Source organism: Dama dama, chromosome 15 (genome assembly GCF_033118175.1).
Source record: "Dama dama isolate Ldn47 chromosome 15, ASM3311817v1, whole genome shotgun sequence".
NCBI classification, from domain to species: domain Eukaryota; kingdom Metazoa; phylum Chordata; class Mammalia; order Artiodactyla; family Cervidae; genus Dama; species Dama dama.
The window spans coordinates 50,347,373-50,364,393 of record NC_083695.1 but is presented as its reverse complement, the minus strand read 5'-3'; positions in this window follow the sequence as shown (position 1 = coordinate 50,364,393).

Below are 17,021 nucleotides of genomic sequence, written 5' to 3'. Positions count from 1 at the left end.
TGGCTGTTGCCACTGCTGTTGGTAAGTTGGGTAATCAACAGAGGCTCTATTTGTGGAAAACTGCTTGAGGTTCCCTACGGGGCCTCTGTTGGGTTTCTACTTTCCCAGTCCTTTGGTGAGAAAGAACAAATTTGTCTTTCTTTCTTCCTCCCTTTTTCCTTTTCTTCCTGTCTTTCTTTCTTTCTTTTTTTTTTTTTTGTTTGTTTGTTTGTTTGTTTTTCCATTTATTTTTATTAGTTGGAGGCTAATTACTTTACAATATTGTAGTGGTTTTGCCATACATTGACATGAATCAGCCATGGATTACATGTGTCTTTCTTTCTTTTTTTCCTTTCTGCCTGATCATTTCTTGTGGCAGGCCTCTCCATTGCCAGGCCAAGGTGTATGGGAGAGGAAAAAAAAGAAACAGGTAACTCACCATATTGTTTCTCAGCTACTGTACCCTCTAGCTGGTACACGTTCTTCTTTCCAGCTTTCAGATTTATCTTACTGTTGTCTATAAAATACTCTCCAGGGTATATAATTATACTTAGAAGAAACAGGGAAAAGTGAGTCTGTACTTTCTCATAGTCCTGAAGTCTTAGCTAATAATTTTAGCTGTGGTTATAACTTACAGTTTTATATGCTTAGCAATTAGCATTGATCTTTTAAAATACTAGTTGCTTGGCAAAAAAAAAAAAACAAAAAAAAAAAAACAAACAAAAAAATGTGATTAAGTGAATTAGCAAGTGAGTGCTGCTTGTTGTGTCTGACTCTCTGTGACCCTATGGACTGTAGCCCACCAGGCTCCTCAGTCCATGGGATTCTCCAGGCAAGAATACTGGAGTGGGTTGCCATGCCCTTCTCCAGGGGATCTTCCCAACCTAGGGATTGAACCAGCATCTCTTGTGTCTCCTGCATTGGCAGGCAGGTTCTTTACCACTAGTGCTACCTGGGAAGCCCAAGTGAGTGGTTGCCTAAATAAAATGAAGGAAGGAAGGAGAGAGGGATAAAGGGGAAAGGGAAGGAGAAAGAAAAGAAAGAAAAAATACTAAAGGAAGAAAAAAGAAAAGGAAGAATAGTGTTATCAATGGATTAATTTAATAACAGCATTATATTTTAGAAAAAGCACTAGCCTCAACTGTGTAACTAGAAAATGTGGCATTATTGACTATCAATTTAAATTCTATAAAATTATGTCTTCTTATTTATAAAATTAAAGGCTTTGCTTAAAATTTGTCATCCCTTTCAGTTATGTATGCTGTGACTCTCATTTTTTTTTTTTCCTGAAAGTCATAATTGATGACAACCTAAAAGTTGTCTGCTATAGAGTTTATAGTTGTAACCCCTGAGGCAGCATGCAAACCTTTTGATACAGCTGTGCAATAGTGGGGAACAGCAGCAAATCAACTGAATTGGTGTAAAACAATAGGTGATTCTGTATATTTTCCCAATCTATGGCATTTGTAGGGCATGAGTCAAAGGAGTTGAGCTGCCAAAAATGAAGGGCTCAATAGTGCTTGCACCTGTGAGCAGCTGGTCACATACTTGTGGTTTTCCAAATATGTTCACATATTGAGAGAAAACCATCCACTGGCTATTATCTTTGAATATGAAGGACAAACATATCATGGATAATGCCCATCCAACTGTTAATGCAGTCTGTGCCTTTGTTGGAACTCCTGTTCTCAATCTAATGGATATTTGATTTAACTGATAACTGTGCCTTGTTGATATACAATTGGCACCTAAACTTTTAATGCAGGAAGTAACTAGGAATGTGCTGAGGGTGCATATGTTTACTCTCTTGGCCCCAACTCACTAATGGTCTTATACAAGTTTTGGAAGTGAGAATAAAACTGTCAACTGAGGAGAAATATGTAAATGCATCATTAAAATATTATTATTCTCACATCATAAACAAAATTATACACACACATGCAGGCATTTAGCTCTAATTATATATCAATAAATTAGTCTTAATGGGTATATAGTATGTTTCATAATATATATGGAATTATGATCATTCTTTTCAGAGGCAAGTACAGAGACTGTTCATAATTAGTATTACAGTAGCCTTTTACAATCACTTTTCTGAAATGTAAGAAGAACGTCCTAAAATGCAAATCCAAGCATATATTTACATTATTAAGTCTTTTGGTGCATACTGAATTAATATTTAATACATTCAACACACTGTATATAATGTGGAGAGTATTGTTCAAAAAGTGAATAAAACAAATATGAAAAGTACAGTCTATTGGATGAACGCTTGGGAGACCATACTCTTTAAATATTTTACTAGTCCCTATATGATATGGTTCTTGATTATAACTTCTTATTGTTTTTTCTTTTTATTCTCTCCTTATCACTTCACCATTCCCCCCACCCCTTACCTCCCCACTGCAAATTAAAACATGCTTTCTGTTGCTCTTAACCTTTCTTACATGCTGTTTCTTTTGACTGAAATAAATACTAGGTCATCTTCTAAACTTGCATGTTTGTGTAGAAAGTGTCACTAGTTTCTCATCTTTAGCTTTGATACCAGTTCTTCTGGAAGGCCTTTCTTGATGATCCTGTCAGCCTTAGATATTAGCTAAGTGCCTCTCTTCTCTTCTCCCTTATCACCCTATACTGTCCTATAATAGCTCTTATCACATTGTTTTGGACAGTAATACATAGTCTTATTTAATTGTTCAAAGCCCGTATGGATTCTGATCACCATTTTTTACATCCCTTTTTTATTGTGATAAAAAGCATATAATATGAAATCTAACTTTAGATATCTTATATGAAACCAATGAAGTATTCAATCTCTTAGAAGCAAAAAGCAGAATGTTGTTTGCCAGGGAGTGGAAAGAGGGGGAAACTGGGAGATGATCAATGGTATAAAGATTTATTTAGGGAAGATAAATAAGTTCTAGAGATGTGCTTTACAACAATGGTGAATATAGTTAACAATACTGTGCTACTCTCTTTAAGGTCAGTTTCTGGAGATGTTTTTTATTCTTCTGATTGGGTCATATTTCCCTGTTTCTTCATGTGACTTATGACGCTGTGTTGGAATCCACACATCTGAACAGAAAAAGACACGTCTTCCAATCTTATCTACTGGCTTCATACAGGGAAAGACTTTCACCAATCAATCCAGCTACAGATTTTTGGGTCTCTCCAGCTTTTTCTAAGGATGTATCTTCTCTGGGCTTTTGTATATCATTTTCCAGTTTGAAAGGTTTATTGTTTTTCTCTGGCTCTGCCTGAAGCCACCAGGCTCTCTGTATCCCCCAGGTGTCGAGGTGTAACTATTGTCAGCACTTCACATCAGATGAACCAGAAACCAGTCTCAGACTGCGCCTACCTGCAAAAGCGAGAACGTTGGACCCATGCTCTACTCTTCTTTCTCTCACTAGGGAGAAGACACAAACTGGGTGCTTACTCCTGATCGTGGTGAACTGAGGCTGTTTCTGTCTGCAGTTTTACAACTCTGTAGTGCTGCCACAGTCTGCTGAATTCTCTTTTAATCTCTGCAGCCTCTGGCACCCAAGGTATGCCAGTTACCTGTCAGTGCCTTGAGTCAGGTTAAACAGAAACAGCCCCTCTAAAATCTGGAACTTTAAATACACATTCTGCCATTCTCTTCCTTCCCAAAGGAGAAGCCTCAGCTGGGCTTTTCTGCCCAATTACAAACTGTGCTAGCTTTGGGTAGCGTGACTGGAATTAAATAACTTTTCTTATCTGTTTCATTGTGACTCTTCTTGGATTTGAACTTGCCTTAGTGCTACATCTTCCTAACTGATTTCTGAAATTCTCAGAATTTTGGGGGGCTGTATGTTGTTAAGTTGATGCTTCTGTGGTGCACCAGATTCTGGGGCTTCCTTTACCATCATTTTGCTGATGGATATTGAGCATCTTGAGTGACATTGTTTTTTCAATATCCAGCAAACTGCCTAGCACACGATTGGTGCTTAATAAATATCTGTAGAATATGAATGAAGTAGTTCCAGTTCAGGGCTAGAATATCAAACTTGTTTCTAAATGATATGAAAATATTTGGTTTTCTAAAGACATTGATATCTTGGCAGGTTTGTTCATTTCTCCTCAAGACAATGGGTTTCAGAGTATGAAAGTGAAAGTGTTAGTTGCTTAGTCATGTCTGACTCTTTGCTTGCCCGCCTTCTCTGTCCATAGAATTCTCCAGGCAAGAATATTGGAGTGGATAGCCATTTGCTTCTCCTGGGGATCTTTGCGACCCAGGGGTTGAACCCAGGTCCCCTGCATTGCAGGCAGATTCTTTACCATCTGAGCCACCACGTGATAGACTTAGTACAAATTCAGCATGTAAACAGCAAGACCTAGAGCAATGCTTTCCAATAGAAATTTATGCAGTAATGAAAATGTTTATTTCTGCTATCCAAAAGATTGGCATAAACCAGATGTGGCTTTTTAGCATATGAAATTGGCTAACATGAGGGATAGAACTTAAAATCTTGTTTATACCTAATTTTAAATAACCACGTGTAGCTAATGGTTACCGTATTGGACAGTGCAGCTCTGGAGGACTTAAGAGCTGGCCTGAGTCTCCAAAAATACATTTTGAAAATATTTATGCTGCACAATTTCCTGTTTTTTCCTTATAAAAAGGAGATGCAATGTCATTGTCTTTATCTTGAATATAAGTTTCTATCTTACCAGAACCAGTCATTTTTTAATTACTTTTTGTTTCCTTCCTTCTTTCCTTTTCTTTTATTTTCTTGGCTAAATCAATCATTAGAATAACAGGCAAAGTTTTGATATTTCTGTTGCTATTATTCCATGGTATTTAGTTTTATATCAATGCAAAAATATATATACATATATACTTGGGTCAAATAATACTACAAAACTTAAAAATCATTTTCCCAATAAGTACTTTGCCCCACCCTTGACTTAAGTTCCTTTGAAAAAAGTACTTTGAACTCTTCAGCTATTTTTTCTGATATTTCCTTTCATATATATAAAACAATCATGGAGCTAGTGGTTTTCAGAGAAGAGCTTTATGAGGGCAGTAGTGTTAGTTGCTTAGTCATATCTGACTCTGTTATTCCATGGACTGTAGCCCACCAAACTCCTCTGTCCATGGAATTCTGCAGGCAAGAATACTGGAGTGGGTTTCCATTTCCTTCTCCAGGAAATCTTCCCAACTCAAAGATTGAACCTGGGCCTCCTGCATTGCAGGCAGATTGTTTACCATCTGAGCCACAAAGGAAGCCCTTGAGATATATAAAATATGCTTAAAATTAAGTTTTCTCTTTTCTATGTCATCCTATATCCATTTATGGCAGATGAGGATGCAAGTCTCTTGTATGACTTGATCTGAAAACACACACATACGCACACAGGACATATCCCTTCCCATTTCCCTAATGCAATTTCTTCATAATTCTGCTTAAATAAAATTTTGGCATTTATATAAATAACTCTCTGTAAATTATATTTACTACTGAGGCAGAATTTTGAAGAGTAAATGCCTTGATGCTCCCTTTCATGTGAACACTACTGTTCTTCTTTATATTTCTCACGTATCTCATTCTAGAGGAGAAAGGAGTAAAATCTAATTGGTGAATTTGGAGGGAAGAACAGAGAATATTTAGTCCTACCCCTCCCTTTCACTTCACAATAAGAATGAACTTGCTCATGGAATGACCTCCATGCCATTTGGTTTATGATTCCAAGGCCCTGCCCCTACAAAATAGGGGAGATGTCCTGGTGGCTCAGCTGGTAAAGAATCCACCTGCAACACGGGAGACATGGTTTTGATCCCTGGGTTGGAAAGATCCCCTGGAGAAGGAAATAGCTACCCACTCCACTATTCTGGCCTGTAGAATTCCATGGACTGTATAGTCCATGGGATTGCAAAGATTCAGACACGACTGAGCGACTTTCATAGTTTTAGGGAATAAAAAATTCACATTTGGGGAAGAATACATATAGAATTGGGAGTCCTTTTGTCTAGGGTCTGTGACTTGGATTTTGAATTTTAGTAAGTGGGGAGGGCACTATTAATGCTTGTGGAGAAATATGTCACACCATGTGTATTTGATTTTTAATGGTTAAATCTGGGCAAGATAATTTAAACTGTAAAGCTTAGATTTAACTTATGATGGCTTTAGCAACAAATAAGTAGCTAATCTTATAGAAACTGACCTTTACATTTTGGGCTTTCATCAGTTAAATAGGGGTTGAGGGCTTTAGCAAAGTGTTAGGGTCTGGGTAAACTGTGACAGGTAGGGTTAGGCCTTAGGGAGGCAGAGGTACTACTCTTGACAAAGGACCTAATTTCTCTAAGTATTAAGTTTTCTTATGTAAATTACTGAAAATAATTCTACTTCATAGAATTCATAGACTTGTTAGGAAAATTAAATAAGATAATAAATAAAAAATAAATTAGTGGAGTGCCTGGCATATAGTGAGTTCTTATTTTTTTCATATTTATGTATTTATTAATTTATGGCTACACTTAATCTTCACTGTTGTGCCCAGTCTTTCTCTAGCTGTGGTATACAGGTTTCTCATTGCAGTGGCTTCTCTTGTTGCAGAGCGTGGGATCTAGGATGGGTACATGGATCCACTTGTAGCATATGTGATATTCTGTGACCAGGGATCAATCTCACATCCCCTTTATTAGCAGGTGGATTCTTAACCACTGGACCACCAGGGAAGTCCCTTAATCCTTAATTTTAGATACCAATGTTATTATCTGTATATCAATTGTACAATAAGAACAGTTCAGATTACTTCACATTATACTCTTCATATACCTAGGATGCCATGGCATTTCTGAACAAAAATATAGCCATTAAAATAGGTGGGAGGATGAGCAATGACAATAACATGGCATATGGATAGTCCAAGATTACTGGCTCCAAATGCAAGTTGTAATCACTGCTACTGATTAATGGGATCCATTATTATACTTTATAATGGTTTTTTAAGTCTATCCTGTTATGGACTCCATTGTGTCTCCCCAGATTTTATATGTTAAGACCTAATCCGTCAATGTGACTATTTGGAGATATGGCAATTAAGGTAAAGTGAGATCGTAAAGTTAGGCCCTGATCCAACAGGACTGTTATCCTTACCCTTTTCTCTGAGTGTCAAGTACAGAGTAAAGGACATGTGAGTATACAGCAGAAAGGTGACTTTCTGCAAGCCCAGAAAAGAGGCCTCACAAAAGAATGGTCTTGCTGGTACCTTAATCTTAGATTTCCGGGTTCCAGAACTATGAGAATAAATTTCTTTTATTTAAGCCACCCAAGTCTGTGGTACTTTATTATGACAGCCCACGTTGAACAACACATTACTTTATCAATTTGAAACGGAATGTGTTTCCATAGCTTTTAACCATCTATAGTTATCTAACCATGGCTCTGAAGGCCACATTTCTTTAACTATTTAATAATTGATTAGGTCAGTTTTATTCTTCCTACAGCCTTTTAAGTATTATGCTTTATTTGTTCTTTGGGGAATGAAATTGCATTTTCTATTATAGATAATTGGAATGCTTTTACCTTACTGCCTTGTCCAGGGAAATAGATCATGGAAGGACATTAAAAGTGAACAGTAATATAGACAAAGAATAGTTTGTGTTTTAAGACTGTGGATTTAACTTGAATTTAAAACTTTCCTCTACTTAATCACTACTTCTTTTTAGTAAATACACACACATTCAGTTCTTCAGTAATGAGGAAGGAAGGACAATTGGATGTATATTTTTACATGTAAGGGATTTGTTTAAATAGAAAAAGCAGATATCAGAACTTATTTTAATTTAAATTTTGAAAATATGTAATGGTACATTTAATACATATGAAACTTTACTATGTTTCTCATGAAAATAAATATGGGTGTGCAAAAATGAATGTAATTATCCCTAAATTAATGAAGAAATAGGACAGAGTGTTTGTGTGCATTTCTCTCACTTGAACAATTTTCAAGCTGAACTTCAGTATGTAATTCTTTACTTTTCACCAATGAAGTTATATCCCTGCCATACCTGTCTTGTATCTCTTTTTCTTGAGAGTGGGTTACATTCTAACCTGTCATAATTGTAGCTTCTGAGGTTGATGGAAACACAATGAAAATATAAGCAGAGTAAAGAAAAAACAAAACAGGTAATATGTGTTAGAATTCAAATAACAGAGGAGAAGAAGGTCTTTTGCTTCAGGACAAATAACACTTTGCAATAAGGAATGAAAAGCAGGTGTGTAATACCTCTACTGATATTTTTTATAGCCTTCATAATTTTTAAAATTATATACATCTTTTCCTTAACAAGAAGGAGAACTGAATGATTAATTAAGAGACTAGTATCTAGGCTTGGATCCACCTTAACCCAGCTTCATGATTTTGAATGAACTGCACCTCCACAGACTGAAACACCTTAAAGTATGAAAGGAAGGAAACAGACTCTGTGACCTTTAAAGAACTTTAGACTGTTAACAACTGATAATGTTATTGCTCTTCATTTAACTTCTGATAGTGTTTCCTCTTTAAAATTTCACAGTGGTACCTAGTGAGTACAATGAGAAATACATCCTGAAACTAGTGGAGTTGCTATAGAACTTGAACAGGACAATACAGAATCGTCTGCTGAAAAGTTTGTCTACCAGAAAAACAATGTCAAGTAAAATTTATAGTGCTTCTTATTTTCACCTTTGTGCTAAAGAAATTTTGTTATTTGTGCTCAAAATAAATTATTTCCATTATATCAATGAAAAGCTCAGGGAAATCTAATGATTTCTCCTTCAACTAACACTGTAATTACGAGTCATCTGTAAAAAATAAAGCGATCAACACAAAAGAACATGGATAATGAGTTAACTATGCTGAAGATACCATAAGTAAAGTTAGAACATTTCCAAAAATACAAACACTGTGCATGTTATTTTGTTTACCTTTTCTTTTGCTCTCCATTCCATTGTCTCCTACTAGTCCTGAGATGAAGAATAGAGACAAAGAAAAAAAAAGCTGTTTAGTCTTTATTTCACCTTTATCTTTTTTTTTCTGGTTTTCGCCCTACAAGCAATTTATGACAATAGTAACCTCCCTCACAGATATGTGATAAAGATTAATGAAGTGTATTTATTTTACCACTTTTTGGGTTGCTGGACTTGTCTCTGGAGATGCTATAAGCTTTGTCAAATAGAAATAATGTTGTATATGGGAAAAGGAAGGATCTTGTTGATTAGGAAGTTTCTTACTCATTAATAACTCACCATTATTCTCTTTTAGAAAGAATAGAACACACACTTCAAAAATGATTAATACAACTTTCCTAATGTCTTTTTAGTGCATGATTGTTCCCCAAATTAACACATCAGAATAAAAAAATAAAGTGGAAAATATAGCTCACTGAATAAGCAATAAAATGGAAAAAACAAGCAAGTATTGTAGATCTCAAGTGATGATTTATTAACTGTATTCCTATATTTGAGTCATTTAATATCTTTGGGTCTTGCCTCTAAAATGAGAATCATGATTCTTTATTAGACTAAAGGTAAAAGGTTATACTAGATATTCTTTTGAGGCCTCTCACAGTTCTGAGAGCCAGGATTCTCATACTAAAAGTGATCCAGTGTATCAAGAAGAATTGCCAATCTCTGTTTTTTGTATCATATTTAACTGCACTTACTTTCAACAGGATATCGAGAATTATCTCTTCGATTGCTCATTCAGTTATTCAACAAATATTTATTCAGGGCCTAAATTCTGCAGTTTCTGTTTCATGCCAGACTGCTCGCTCTTATTTCTTAAAGTCATCCATCCTTCATGGTCCATATTATGATTTATGCTTTAACTTTCAAAGTAGATTCATACATTATAGTTTTGAGTTCTTGACCAGATTTGAATTCCTCTCTAATAGTGTGGAATTTACTTCTTTGAATTCTCTCAATGGAATGGCAGAAACTAGTTGACTCTTCTATCTTATCTCTGCTTTTAACTTAACAAATACTAGAGACACTGCCACCACAATAAAAGGATATATTTCATAGCATCTCTTGCAGTGGTTGGCTGTTGAGGTGTAAATAGAAATTTTTTAGAGTTTCATAAAGTTTCCTTAAAAGGGAAGAGGAAGCATCCCTTTTACCTATTGCTTAGAATGTTGATGTGATGGCTAAAGTTCTAATAGCTATCTTTGATCATGTGGAGACTTCTCCAGGGAACAAGAGAAAGAAGCCTGCTATCCTGACAAAGTGAAAGTGTCAGTTGTGTCAGGCTCTTGCAACTCCATAGACTGGAGCCTGCCAGGCTCCTCTGTCTATGGAATTCTCCTGTCAAAGATACTGGACTGGGTTGCCATTTCCTTCTCAAGAGGAACTTCCCAACACAGGGATCAAACTCATGTCTCTTGCATTGCAGACAGATTCTTTACTGTTTGAGCCACCAGACAATACTCACTCTAAACTATCAAATTCTTAGTTCATTTTCTTTTATAAAAGAATGAATGTCTATTTTGGCTTAAACACTACTTTTCAAATCTTTGCTACTCACAACCAAGCATAATCCTAACCAGTTCAGTTCAGTCACTCAGTCGTGTCCGACTCTTTGCGACCCCATGAATCGCAACACGCCATGCCTCCCTGTCCATCACAAACTCCCGGAGTTTACTCAAACTCATGCCAGTTGAGTCGGTGATGCCATCCAGCCATCTCATCCTCTATCGTCCCCTTCTCCTCCTGCCCCCAATCCCTCCCAGCATCAGGGTCTTTTCCAGTGAGTCAACTCTTCGTATGAGGTGGCCAAAGTATTGGAGTTTCAGCTTGTAAAGTGTCAGGTTCATTAATAAATCATATTGAATAGTTGGCCCCTATTTGTGGGTTATAAATGTATCCAAGTAGTGTGTGTATGTGCATATGTGTATATATAGCCTATCATATCCTGTCATATATGGGAAGTAATTTCTATAGGAATAAATGTCAGAGTTAGCATTTTACAAGTTTTATTTAATTGCAAATTTAAATTAACATAAACATATTCATTTGAAAATGTTACAGAAGTATGAAGAAAAAATATTAAAACATAATATAAAAATTGCCTTAATATAATAATAAAAGTATTAGTTCCAATAGTATACTAATGCTACTGATAATAATGTAAGAGTGAAGGAGAGATGATGCCCCAGTCCATCCCATTTACTTTCCCCATGTTTACAAAGAGCATGATTAGTATTTTTTGTTGTTGTTAGTGTGTCTCCATGTTACGTATGCCTCCATGTATGGAGGCAAGGAAGTACAAAATCTGCAGGGTGGGCTGAGAAGCTCCAGATTCAGGAGAGTCGATGGTGCAGTTCTAGTCTGAAGGCCAGCAGGTGAAGACCCAGGATAGTCAAGTTGAGGATCAATTCACAAACAATCTAGCAGGCCAGCCTTTTTGTTCTATTCAGTCATTCTGCTGATTAGATAAGGCCCACCCAACTTATGGAGGGTCATCTGATTACTCAAATACCACTGATTTAAATATTTCTCATCCCAAAACATTTTCCAACCTAACACATAATTAACCATCACCAGTCCTTTGTTGAAATAATTGAAAGAAATATTTTAGTTTCAAAATATGGGTGATGCTAAAACTGATTCTTGAAAGATGAGTAAATATTTGTTACATAGACAAGGCATCTCACGAGAATACCTGGACTAAGAGGCAATAATTTCTAGGCAGAGGGAAAAGCATGGATCCTTCCAACTTCTAGATTTGTGTTACAAACTGCTTGTTCATAACTATAACACTTTCCTATTTAACATTTTTCTATTCTAGGAATGTTCAACATAATCATTGTGAGGCTAGACTCTGGAATTAGCCAAATTCATTTTCAGTCATTAGATTTGAGGGTCTGTATGCAAAACTGTTTATATGCAATAAATAAGAGATACTTGTCCCATCTATGATTGCCTTAAGTCATTTCCCCTAGGTTTGCCACACTGGAGTTTCAAATCTCAAACTCAGTCTCAGTAATATATGAAATACTGCTGTGCTTATAATTCCGACAAGCTACATTTAGCTTCAGTTGAGGCTTATGGAGGCTTATGAAGATGAGGCTTATTGGAAACACATAAACATTTTAGTAAATTTCCTTTAGATATAAATTCCTTTGAAATATAACACTTGTGGAAATATTGTTTGAGTGCCATGAGAAGGAGGCAGCGTTTTTTGAGCAGCTGCTCTCATTTTTCCACTTCTCCCACTTTCATACAAAATGCCTTAATATCTTTCCTGTGACAGGGGTGGAAGAAACTGTTATATAGAAAAAGAAATCTCAAAGAACTCATACAGGTTTCCAGTGAGTTTTATGAAAAATCTAATTGGTTTCATTAATGCCAAATACCAGGAAACCTCACAGAGGTTTGTCACCATAATTAAAAGAACTTTCTGAGTGCCACATTTTGCAAGATGGAATTGAGCCACCTTATGTGGAAAATGTTATTGATGTGGCCTCTGTCCCTTCAGTCTAGGCAATTTGGTCCAGCAAATCCATGTGCAAATGGAAGTTTGCTGGAGCTTAGATTTCCTGACCGTGTATCCAAAAATATTAGACGTGACCATTTTCACCTTTCTCCTCTTCAATCTTTCCCACGTTATCAGTTCAGTTCAGTTCAGTTGCTCAGTCGTGTCCGACTCTTTGTGACCCCATGAATCGCAGCATGCCAGGCCTCCCTGTCCATCACAAACTCCCGGAGTTTACTCAAACTCATGACCATCGAGTCGGTGATGCCATCCAGCCATCTCATCCTCTGTCGTCCCCTTCTCCTCCTGCCCCCAATCCCTCCCAGCATCAGGGTCTTTTCCAATGAGTCAACTCTTCACATGAGGTGGCCAAAGTACTGGAGTTTCAGCTTCAGCATCAGTCCATCCAATGAACACCCAGGACTGATCTCCTTTAGGATGGACTGGTTGGACTCTCTCAAGAGTCTTCTCCAACACCATAGTTCAATAGCATCAATTTTTCGGTGCTCAGCTTTCTTCCCATTCCAACTGTCACATCAGTAAACTTAACTAAAAGGCTATGGTCCAAGAAAGTGAGACCTATAATAGAAGGATGACTCCCCAGCTTACCTTGTCCCCCATAAACACACACATGCAGTGCTACTAATAGTGCTGGGTTAGATTAGTAAATAGGAGATGAGAGTCTTTTTTTTTTTTTTTTTTTTCCAGCAACAGAGACATCAATAGTTTAATAGATAGGAGGATCTTACACATTAGAAACAAGGTACTGGAGCAAAACCCCACCAAATGTGGCAGACAGTTAGGTCGGACATAGTTTAGGAAGTGAGAGGCTTTGAAACATGATGTTCTTCCTGCCTAGAGCACTCTTCTACTTCACTGGACTGGCTCTTTTGTCTCTCTTCAGTCTGAAAGAAGACCTTTATAGTAGTTTTCTTAAGCTATTCAAACAGCATGAATGCATGCTAAGTTGCTTCAGTCTTGTCTGACTCCCTGCGACCCCATGGACTGTAGCCCACCAGGCTCTTCTGTCAATCAGTATTCTTCAGGCAAGAATACTAGAGTGGGTTGCATTTCCTTCACTAATTTATATAGCACTCATTTTTTTATTTGAAAATAATTTATGTTTGCAAGTAATAATTTTTATATATTTATCTGTTTACATTTGTCCTGTCCATGTCTCCCTCTAGAATGTGAGATAAAATCCTATCAAAGTAGATTACTTTTTTTGCTCACTGCCTTATATATAATATCTAGTATACTTCCTAGAATATGAAAAATGCTAAATAAATTTGCACAGATTAAATAAATGAATGCATAAATGAATTAAATGAAACAATGTGAACTATAGTTTTGTGAGTATTGGACAATTATTTAACATTTGAGTTTTAGTTTCCTCATCTATTTTTATAGAAGGAAAAATGACTTTTTTTTTTATTTAATGGACTTTGAGGTGATCAGCTGGGGAAATGAATAAGAAAGTATCTTTAAACTTCTAAACTCTATGGAAATATTTGGTTGCGTCTAGTAGGTTATTAAATATAAACTGTAAGCAGTGCAGTTTTAATAACTAAACATCACTTTCCTTCCAATTTTTGATCTGTGATTTTCTCTAGTTAACAGAATTTCACTCTCACAGTTCAGTTCAGTTTAGTCATTCACTCGTGTCCAGCTCTTAGAGATTCCCTGAACCACAGCACACCAGGCTTCCCTGTCTATTGCGGGGAGCGGCTTGAAAGCGCTGACTCTGGGAGCTGCCTTGATTGATTATCAAGGGTCTGTTCGCAGACATAGCTCTCTGTCCCGCCACCCCTCTGGAATTTACTATCCGAGTTAACTCCTAACAGACCATTAGTGAGCCTTGAATGCACACAAGGTGCAGATAGATGGCTTTGCACGACTGCCCTTAAGATAAGTAGGATGACTTTGGCGCCATGAGAGAGCTCTGGTGATTGTTATCTTAAAGATGATGTACATGGGGAAGAATTTTCTTTGGGATGCCTCTCTTCTTGGTTTAGTATATATGTAACCCTGAGAAATAAAGAATCATCGTTGACTGCAGCGATCCTCTCGACCCCATCTGTTCTGTCTCTTTATTTCTTAGCCTAAAGGAACGCATAGTGTTGCTCGCTGAAATCTTCCGGCTGGCCCGGCAGTCTATCACCAACTCCTGGATCTTACTCAAATTCATGTTCATTGAGTCAGTGATGCCATCCAACCATCTCATCCTCTGTTGTTCCCTTCTTGTCCTGCCTTCAATCTTTCCCAGCATCAGGGTCTTTTCCAATGAGTCAGTTCTTCACATCAGGTGGCCAAAGTATTGGAGTTTCAGCTTCAGCATCAGTCCTTCTAGTGAATATTTAGGACTGATTTCTTTTAGGATGAACTGATTGGAATTCTTCACTGTCTAAGGGACTCTCAAGTGTCTTCTCCAACACCACAGTTCAAAAGCATAAATTCTTCAGTGCTCAGCTTTCTTTATAGTCCAACTCTCACATTCATACATGACCACTGAAAAAACCAAAGATGGACCATTGTTGGCAAAGTAATGTCTCTGCTTTTTAATATGCTGTCTAGGTTGGTCATAACTGTTCTTCCAAGGAGCAAGTGTCTTTTAATTTCATGGCTGCAGTCACCATCTGCAGTGATTTTGGAGCGTCCCAAAATAAAGTCAGTCACTGTTTCCAATGCTTCCCCATCTATTTGCCTTGAAGTGATGGGATCAGATGCCATGATCTTAGTTTTCTGAATGCTGAATTTTAAGCCAAATTTTTCACTCTCCTCTGTCACTTTCATCAAGAGGCTCTTTAGTTTTTTGCTTTCTGCCGTAAGTGTGCTGTCATTTGCATATCCGAGGTTATTGATATTTCTCCTGGGCATCTTGATTCCAGCTTGTGCTTCATCCAGTCCAGCATTTCTCATGATATATTCTGCATATAATCTAAATAAGCAGGGTGACAGTATACAGCCTTGACGTACTTCTTTCCCTATTTGGAACCAGTCTATTGTTCCATGTCCAGTTCTAACTCTTGCTTCCTGACCTGCATACAGAGTTCTCAAGAGGCAGGGCAGATAGTCTGGTATTCCCATCTCTTTCAGAATTTTCCACAGTTTGTTGTGATCCACACAGTCAAAGGCTTTGGCATAGTCAATAAAGCAGAAGTAGATGTTTTTCTGGAACTCGTTTTTTCAATGATCCAGCAGATGTTGGCAATTTGATCTCTGGTTCCTCTGCCTTTTCAAAATCCAGGTTGAACATCTGGAGGTTCATTGTTCATGTACTATTGATACCTGGCTTGGTGAATTTTTAGCATTATTTTGCTAGAGTGTGAGGTGAGTGCAGTTGTGCAGTAGTTTGAGCCTTCTTTGGCATTGCCTTTCTTTGGGATTGGAATGAAAACTAACCTTTTCCAGCCCTGTGCCCACTTTTGAATTTTCCAAATTTGCTGGCATATTGAGTGCAGCACTTTCACAGCATAATCTTTTAGGATTTGAAATAGCTCAACTGGAATTCCATCTCCTCCACTAGCTTTGTTTGTAGTGATGCTTCCCAAGGCCCACTTAACTTTGCATTCCAGGATGTCTGGCTCTAGGTGAGTGATCACCCATTGTGGTTGATCTGGGTCATGAAGATCTTTTTTGTGTAGTTCTTCTGTGTATTCTTGCCCCCTCTTCTTAATATCTTCTATTTCTGTTAGGTCCATACCATTTCTGTCCTTTATTGAGCTCATCTTTGCATGAAATGTTCCCTTGGAACCTCTAATTTTCTTGAAGAGATCTCTAGTCTTTTCCATTCTATTATTTTCCTCTATTTCTTTGCATTGATCACAGAGGAAGTGTAATCACTCTCTACTCATACTTTTACTCTACTCATATTTTACTCCTCTAATTTTCCTGTCATTTCATAATGCAAGCAATGGCTAAATGTTCAGTTACTTTCTTAGAGGAAATTGTGCTTCCATAGAAGTTGCAACCCACTCAAAATTTTCTGTTTTTAATACATGACAGGGAGAAACTCATCCCACATGCCATGACTCCAAGTCCTGATAAATCATGGTGGAAGACACAGGAAACAGGAATCATATTCCTTGCAAAGGCTTTACATTGTCTCCTGTATTTCTGAGGAAGATATTAGAGTAAACAGGTCCATGTTTTTTGGCAAGAATATTTCTTAGGTGGCAGACGTGTCTATCAGGAGGTATATGGTGTCTGATTGTCTTTAGGTGGCATTGACAGTCATTGATGAACTTTTCTAGGAGTCTAGAAGTTGGATAATAATGATATTCAATTTCTATCATTTCTTAATTAAAAAGTAATTGGCATAAATTTATAAAAATAACTTTTCTATCAGTTATTTATTTGCAGTGAAGAGTAGTGTTTATGCTAAAGAAAGGTAAATTCTTGATTCTTTTCCTTTGTTACTCAGATTTAAACAAAATAAGTTAGTTAACTATCATTCTCTAATAGTGAACAATAAACTTTTCATTTCATTTTGGTTTGTTTCTTTGTTGGTTTTGGCTATGTTTTGATATCATTATGTACATGTAGATTTAAATACATTTTAT